The sequence below is a fragment of the Nomascus leucogenys genome, chromosome 22a, assembly GCF_006542625.1.
Source record: "Nomascus leucogenys isolate Asia chromosome 22a, Asia_NLE_v1, whole genome shotgun sequence".
Lineage (NCBI taxonomy): Eukaryota > Metazoa > Chordata > Mammalia > Primates > Hylobatidae > Nomascus > Nomascus leucogenys.
In genome coordinates, this window is record NC_044402.1 from 86,383,017 (window position 1) to 86,391,929 (window position 8,913).

Consider the following 8,913-nt stretch of genomic DNA (forward strand, 5'->3'; position numbering starts at 1 on the left):
ATGCATTCATGTCCTTTGTAGGGACATGGATGAAGCTGGAAACCATCATTCTCAGCAAACTATCGCAAGGACAAAAAACCAAACACTGTGTGTTCTCACTCATAGGTGGGAATTGTACAATGAGAACACGTGGACATAGGAAGGGGAACATCACACACTGGGGCCTGTCGTGGGGTGGGGGGAGCAGGGAGGGATGGCATTTGGAGATATACTTAATTCTAAATGACAAGGTAATGGGTGCAGCACACCAACATGGCACATGTATACATATGTAACTAACCTGCACGTTGTACACATGTACCCTAAAACTTAAAGTATAAAAATAAATAAATAAAATAGTTTTCTTTTTTTTTTTTTGAGACGGAGTCTAGCTCTGTCACCCAGGCTGGAGTGCAGTGGTGCAATCTCGGCTCACTGCAAGCTCCGCCTCCCGGGTTCACGCCATTCTCCTGCCTCAGCCTCCCGCGTAGCTGGGACTACAGGTGCCCACCACCACGCCCGGCTAATTTTTTGTATTTTTTTAGTAGAGACGGGGTTTCACCGTGGTCTCGATCTCCTGACCTCGTGATCCGCCCGCCTCGGCCTCCCAAAGTGCTGGGATTACAAGCGTGAGCCACCGCGCCCAGCCCTAAAATAGTTTTCTTATAGTGAAGAAAGAAAAAGAAATATATCTAAAGAGAACCCTACAGATGTGACTATTTTCACATGTAAACCAATGTTTGGAGTTGATAAGTGGTTGAATTTCTAATTCTATAAGGCCTCTAACTTTGGTTTCCTTTCTAATTTTATAGCATATTTAATTATCTCTTAATTGTAACATGCTAAAGGCAACAAAAATTATCAGTCCCCCCTATTAGTTTTATCCTTTCTAACCTCTTCACTAGAGTAGTGGTTTGAGGCAATTTTGCTCCCTGGAAGGTGGTTGGCAGTTTCTGGGACATTTTTGGCTTTCACAACTATAGAAGCCTACTGATATTTAGTGAGTAGAAGTCAGGTTTGCTACTAAACATCCTACAGTAAATGACAACTCCTAACAACAAAGAATTCTCTGGCCCCATATGTCGATAGTACTAAGAATATTGAGAAATCTTGCCCTGGATTTGTAAGTCTGTATTTGCAGTTACCTCAGATGAAAGCTTTACAAAATATTTTGCCATTATATAAGACAAATCACCAATTTTCCAATCTTTATTTTACCAAATAAACAACTGACACATTATTAAAGATTTTGTTAGTGCTATACACTTTAATTTCGGGACCAATTTTTGTTTGTTTGTTTGTTTGTTTCACATTTTTTATTTCCATAGGTTTTGGGGGAACAGGTGGCATTTGGTTACATAAGTTCTTTAGTGGTGATTTGTGAGATTTTGATGCATCCATCACCCGAGGAGTATACACTGAACCCAATTTATAGTCTTTTATCCCTCATCCCCTTCCCACCCTTTCCCCCTAAGTCCTCAAAGTCAATTGTATCATTCTTATGCCTTTGCATCCTCATAGCTTAGCTCCCATCCTATATCAGCCTGGGTGTACTAGCGTATGCTTAAATAATGAAGAGGCATAAAATAAATTTTAAATCTTTGTTTTCCAGTCATATTATGTGTCCATTTTAATATGGATAGGAGACACTCCTCTTCAACCCAGGACAGAGCTACTAAATGATCATGGTGACAGGAAAAAGAAAGAAAGCTGAAGGTCTTACACAAGCTATAAAATACTGCAGTCCAAAGCTACCTTCTTCTACAGTTTGTGGCAAGAACTAACCCCATCATGGCCACAACACTGTGAGAAGGGAAAGGAACCATAACTATACAATGTTTCTGGAAGTAAATAATAATCAAATAGTGTTGAACATATACAATTTTATATCATTTTTTGAGTTTCAACTTAATATTTTGTTCTATAATTGTATATAATATTTTACCTATATTCACAATATTATCACAGTCTTCATAATCAGTGTTTTTAGTGTCATAATATTTGATGGAATAGACTAACACCACCTCAAAAGCTATTCTCCAGTTGAGGTGTTTAGATTTTTTTCTGCTTTCTGTTGGCTTACATGTTACTTATATCAGTAACAATCAGTGTTATGCTACAGTAAAAATATCCTAATGTCAGTAAGTTAAGGTAACAAAAATGTATCTCTTTTTCATACTATGTACATTATCTACATGGTTAGGCTGTGGACTCTGCTCTACATCCTTCTGCCTCTGGGATCCAGGCTGACTGAGCAAATCTGTCTGGAATGTTGCTGATTGTCATGGTAAAATGAGAGAGAAAAGAAACTCTGAAAGTTTTAATACCAGTAATAAAAATCTCAAAACAAGAAATGACATGACATACATCATTTCTGTTTATAACTCGTCGGTCAGATTTAATCACTTGATACCATGCAAACAAATGGGCACTGGAATGTACGGTCTTACCATGTGCTTAGAATATTACAATGCTGAGACTTTAATGACCACAAAACTTCACAGCAGCCCATTTCATCACAAGCCAGGAAGCCTAGGAGGAAAAAAGAATGGTTTTATGAAACAGGCGCAAAGACTTGCAGCAGTTCCAGCTGTGGCTAAAGTGGGCCAAAGTACAGCCTGGGCCTTGGCTACAGAGGTGTCTCTCATGAGGCTGTGGTTAAGCTGTCAGCCATAAATATGGTTTCTGAAAATAAGACTGGGACTATAGGATCCAGTCTAAACACCCTCACATGTGTCTTAGCAGGAAGTTATTTTTCCTCACCTTGTGGGTCATCCCATAAGACTGCCCATGATCTGGCTTCTTCTAGAAAACTGGAGAAAGAGAGAGAGAAAGACAGTGGGAGGAAAGTAATAACTTTCATGATTTGATCTTATAAGTGACATACCACTACTCGTGTATTCTATGGGTCACACAGAACATCCCTGGTACAATTTGAGCAGGGCTTACACAGTGATGTATAAGGCCAATAGGTGGAATTATTGAGGGTCATCTTTGGGGGCTAACTACCTCAGCAAAATACATGAGTTCTCATGAAGATAGAAGAGTAGATATTGTTGTATGAAAAAGTGGTTTACCTTTTTTCTATACTATAAAGCAGAGTCATCAGCTGAGACTGAGGAAGGCAAGACACTCATTAGAATTTTGTGGCAAGGAATGAATGTTTAAACATAAAGCATCTTAAAAACTGGGAAGGAAATAAAGATCTGTGGTAGGATTGCCATAAGATGCTGAATGACCACTTACTCTTGGTCATAAATTAAGGTATGACCAGTTATCATAATGTGTTTTTCTCCAACCATGTTTTGTTGCTTGTTGGTAGGCTCAATAAAAGTGAACTACTGAATTTAAACAAGGTACAGGTTTTGCAATGAAAATGCAATGGGAAAAAAGTTATAAGGAAACCAAAAGTATTTGCCAATAAACTATTAAATACAATCAAATAATATGTGTCATGGATAAATGCTAGAGAATAGATATCAAACAATAGAATAATGATCAGAGGGTGAGCTACTTGAAAGAAAAGATTTGTAAGCCTTCATGGATGTATCAGTACTTTCTTCAAAGAAAGCATTGATGATATATGACCTGTTAAAAGATATTTGCTATCACACATTGAGGAATTGTTTTCTTAATTAAGGGAAAAAATTAATTTAAAAAATTTTGTTTGTTTGAAAGGTTATGACCAAGAAAGCTACTAGGTCCCAAAATAGTTTTCACACAAAATTGGATTAATATATTGTTTATGTTATATATACACACTGACCACAATAGACTATATACTACTCATCATATAACTGATAAATCATAAACAATACAGATTTTATTATTTTGATTTAATCTACTGTTAATAAGTACATCACAGATTCAAAAAACATACCTTACTTAATTTCCTATAAGTTTATCCTTGACATTGACAAATGTATGTCAATTGGCAATGAAAAATTAAGCCACACTAAGGTTATAAATTTTGATATAATAAAATTATACTTTCATCACTTAGTAAATTAAGTAGTCTAACCAAGCTTGAGAATATCTCTGAGAAAATATAGATTTTTATATTATCATATTTCATGTGTGAATGAAGAAGAGACTTTTTCACTTGTCTTCATAATGGTGGAAATTTCTTGACTGACTTCAACACAGAATAAGAAGTAGAATTGCTGGATTCTAGGAAATGCACACATTTTGTATTAGCGGATACTGCCAAATCATTTTGTCTTTCATTAATTTTACTACTGAATATGTAAACATTAAGTGGTACATAAAAGAATGTCTTGAGTTCTAGTAATGGCTTCCCCTGCTTGCATTATGTAGCAGAGACCTAACTTCCACTCCAGTTCATTTAATCACTCCTTACTTTGTTGATTCAGTGACATGAGAGCCCCAGATAGCCAGAGAGCCATATACCTTCAAAAGTTCATGTCAACCATTGTCATGTTCCCTAATAAAAGCATTCATCCCTTGCAAAATAACACTATTAATCAAGATTCAAGAAAGGGAATAAAATTGTTCAAGTGGTTTATTAAGTGAAACAGTAAAAGGAATCTCTCCCACTTCCAATCCTTGATTCCAAACCCATATATTCTGACTAGATTTATCCAGTCAAATTTATCTAGTCGAATACAAATACTACAACCTGTAGGACAGAAGCCCAACTTTGCAGGATGCTGTCTCTGAATGGCATAATAAATATCGTCAGTTGGCCACTCTTACGTTATGCAATGCCAGCTGCTTTTAAGTGATAGAGTATAGGGCAGGACCAGTGAACTCCATTAGCATAAGCTCATTATTTGGTGTACTTTGCTATAATACCATGTTCAGAAGCAATGCTGTATGAGGCAACATGGTAGTGAATAAATATTTTATAAGTTTTCAAGTAGCTGGAAGAAGCATGGTAACCCAAAGAAGCAATACTTTATCTAGGTCAAGAGTCTATTTCATTGAAATAAACAACCACTCCTTTCAAATTAAGATGATTTCAATTACATTTAAATTCTATAAGTAGTAGTCAAGTTTTGGGTTTAATCCTCAACTGTAACAGAGCTTTTGTTATCTGCTTATGTCTTAGCTGTATAAGACTGGCTACAATTTAAATACCTGACCTATTCATATTTCTTGTATACATTATTTAATACAGTCAGAATATGATGATTGCTAAATGTCATGGAGGCTCCAAAGGAAGTCAGTGAGTGGCAGAGGGTAATTAATTACCTATGTAGGACAGAGTGTGAAAGCTAGCAGACCTCTTTAGTGTCATAGAAAAAGATCTTATATTCAATGCTGCACCTTCTTAGACTCTTCCCCCATCCCTCCTCTCCTGGCCACCACAGAAATAAGAGAATGAAGTCACAAATTAACCAATCCATGGGAGTGCTAGACTTTCCAAAGGAGGTCAGGAATTATATATCACAGGAACTGAAAGATCCAGCCAAAATGCACCAGAAGAAGCTGGCAGAGTATGTGTGGGACTGGATCCTGAGAGTGCTGGAGCATGGAGAGAACATAAGGCTCTAAAAACCTGATTAGGGAGAGTCTATTGATGTGGAAGCACTCTTCCATGACACAAATGTAAACATCCTGAAAAGTGCTAGCATGCTGCTAGGATGGATCTTGGAAGGTTGGACAAAGTAATGGTCCACAGGTGAATTGGAAATGCCAGTGTAGTCATAGGAGATGGCAGAAGAATGCATGAAAAGACTCAGAGAAGAGGATAAACTACATAAGACTGGAAACCTGATCAGATGGTTATGTTCTTCAAGATAATTAGAAATTCAAGAAAAAACTTGTTTATCAAAGTAATAAAGAATGTGCTAGTGAGAAAGTCATCAGTACTGTCAAGAAGTTCAGTTGTGTACTCTTTGGACAAGGGATGACTATGAAAGATGCTGTTACCAGACTAGCCTACCTGAAAGCAGTGGAAGGAATAAATTCCTGAAATAACAGAAATCAGGTGACAGTACCTAAAATTCATAAACAAGTTGGGCGTAATTATCATAATAGCACCGAAGTTTTGAATGGCAACAAGGGGACCTTATTGGTATGGCATCATGCAGACAGTTAACGGAACATAGCATCTCTAGAGAAAATATAGATGAAAATCAACAGATGTAATTTTCACTATGTACGACCAAAATAAGTGCAGGATGAAAGATCAAAGGCTTAGTGTAGCCACCACAAAAGAAGTCACTATTCCTTGCTTAATTTCTACATCTGAGCTAGCTTTCAAGTCCCATATAGGAAGAATCTTACAAAACTGTAAAAAAAAGTGTACTTGATAAATATTTCCCTAGTCTTCTCCAAAGGGTAAATGTACTAAGAGAAAATCTATTAAGAGTATTTAAAGACCCTAAGGACTGTTAGAGTCCAAGTCAACATTAGTATCTAGAACACAAATTTCAGTTACAATGGAAACTTAATGGTGGGCAAGTACTAAAGGTAATCCTGAGCCAGGATCAGTACAGAGTGGAACCACCAGGTCTTAGGACTCACCCAATAGATATATAATCAATTTACAAATGTGTGATTGAAATAGCCATACTTGGTGCTTGGAAGAATCCTCACATTGTTACCTGGATTATGGGGTAAGTTCTCTCATAGTACAGAAGGCCAATCTGCAGCTTTGAAACTGCCCACCTGTCAAGTCAGGAAGCCAAAAACAATGTCACTTCCTGGAGAAAATAGCAGAAATTAATGCAACTCTTAAAGATCTAAAAGGGTGCGGTGGTAGTAGCCACCATTTTTATCCCCAATTAATTCATGAATTTGTCTACAACAAAAGCCCAGAGAGATCCTGAAGGATAAGAATGGATTATCACAAATTCATCCAAGAAGCATTCTCAATTGCAGATTCTTTTCAGAATTACAGATCTTGCTACAGCCTATAACACAACACAAATACATGGTAGCTCAAAGCTTTTAAGGATGAGGCTATGTACTACCCCGCCAGGTAAGACAAATACACCAGCAGAGCTGTTAGCATATAGAAAGTAGTAGTGGAAGAAGATAAGTGTCATCATGGCCCAGAAACCACTTGGCAGTGACAGGGCTGTAGTTACTCCTACTAATATTATTTCTGTATGTTTCTCTGAGAAACAAGAATGATATAGGAGATATTTCCAGAAAGAATGAAGTTAATATATAGATCTGAGTAGTGCAAAGGGGGATTGGAAATGTATATTGCTGAGGTGGCATGCTGCTTGGTATTTCTCAGAAGCAAGGTCCTAATTCACCTGGCTGCTAGAAAGACTGCTTTCCAATGGCTCATACCTAACTCCATCCCCAAATAATTGTCCTTGCCCAAAGATTGCTGCCTTGTCCAAGGTTATGCCCCTTCTGCAGATGCATCTCACATCCGAGGACTTGCTAATAAGTGAGTACAAACCCTGGCTCCAGCTTCAGAGCTTGCTATGAAATTGGCTGAGGCCTTTGTAGTAACAGTACAGCAGTTAAACTTCTTCCTCTGCCTAATCTTACCTTCCTTATTTCCTAATAGAGATCATTCCCTGGAGAACTACTCAGTAAAGTCATACACACAAATTTCCATTTTGGAGTCTCTTATCTCAGGAACTCGACCTGAAATAAAGTCTGAGAAAACGCCACTATATTTGGCAGTTGCGAGCATATAGTGACAGTCAAAGGGGGACTCATCTGGTTCTGCTTCTCACAAAGAAAACTAGAGTTTGTTAATTTTTCTAGTTTATCCACTAATATAGTCATAAAACTGGATGAATAAATAACAAAATGAAATTCAGGGGTAGGTATTTTTTCTTTTTACCTTAGAAACTATTTCTAAATTCACATAAGTTTATAATATTTCTCATATCTACAAAGATAAATTATTTTATTGTCTCCACTTAGCAGCAACTTTTTAAAAATCAAACTGATAAATGATGCAATTTGTGATTAATCAGTTGATCCCCAAAAGAACAGTTTTTTAATATTTCTATAGTTAATTCAAAAACTTTGTAACTGATTACTTAGCAAAGCAATTACAATACAAAAAATAAATGTACTTCAGTCTATTCCATCACTATTCACTTATCTTTCCTTTATAAATGTGACTTACTGATTCTGAATTTGTCACTATCAAAACAATCCTATCTATATGTATTATATAAAATTGCTATTATATTGCAAAGGCAAAATAATATGTTAAGGAGTAAAGTGGTTTTGAAGCAGCATATGAATCACATATTTCAGTTTCATTGAGATATATTCAGAATAAGTCAATATTTACAATTGAAAGACTAGAAAGTGCAGGGATTTTTTTTTCATTGTTAATGTACCAACACCATTCAGTTCAGAACAAACGGTTCTGACACAATTGCATATCCACATGCAAAAGAATGAAGATGGTCTCCTAGCACACTTGACATATAAAACTAAATCAAAATGGATCAGAGGCTAAACTTAAGTGCTAAAACTATAAAAACCCATAAAAGAAAGCAGAAGAGTAAATTTCATAACTTTGGATTCAACAATGATGTGTCGTTAGAAACAACACAAAAAAGACAAGCTACAAAATAAAAAGGTAAATTGAAGTTTATCAAAATTAAAATGCTTTGGACTTTAAAGTACATCATCATGAAAGGGTATAGACAACCACTGAATGGGAGAAAATATTTGCTCTATTAAAACTAAAGGTACTTTGTAAACTTTTTTAAAAATTAAGAATTTGAATAATATAAAAAGACTAAAAGGTAATTTTTTTACAGAAATACAATATAGGTTAATTTAAAATATGTACATACAAATGGCAAGGTTTCTATTATGTTTCAGCAGAGAAAACCTAGAAAAAGTAAGAAAAAAAATTGTAGAAGGCTTTAGTGAAAATTAGTTGTCTTAAAATTAAAACTCTATAATTTTAACCAACTTCATTGTGACATTTTATTTTAAGGGAATTTTACTTTTTTAGGAACAGAAACTCAGGAC

The 8,913-nt window shown here is 35.9% G+C and overlaps 1 long non-coding RNA gene across 3 annotated transcripts in view; it reads right to left on the reverse strand.

Annotated features, from left to right (window-relative positions):
* The window catches only part of LOC115832335, a 208,306-nt gene extending 199,970 nt beyond the window's left edge, over nucleotides 1–8,336 (reverse strand). For all 3 annotated transcript variants that reach the window (XR_004027780.1, XR_004027782.1, XR_004027781.1), the window contains exons 1-2: nucleotides 2,743–8,336; nucleotides 2,430–2,511 (exon numbers count right to left, since the gene is read on the reverse strand). This is a non-coding gene — a long non-coding RNA (uncharacterized LOC115832335). The remainder of the gene's footprint in view (nucleotides 1–2,429; nucleotides 2,512–2,742) is intronic.
* Between the last annotated feature and the right edge of the window lie 577 nt (nucleotides 8,337–8,913).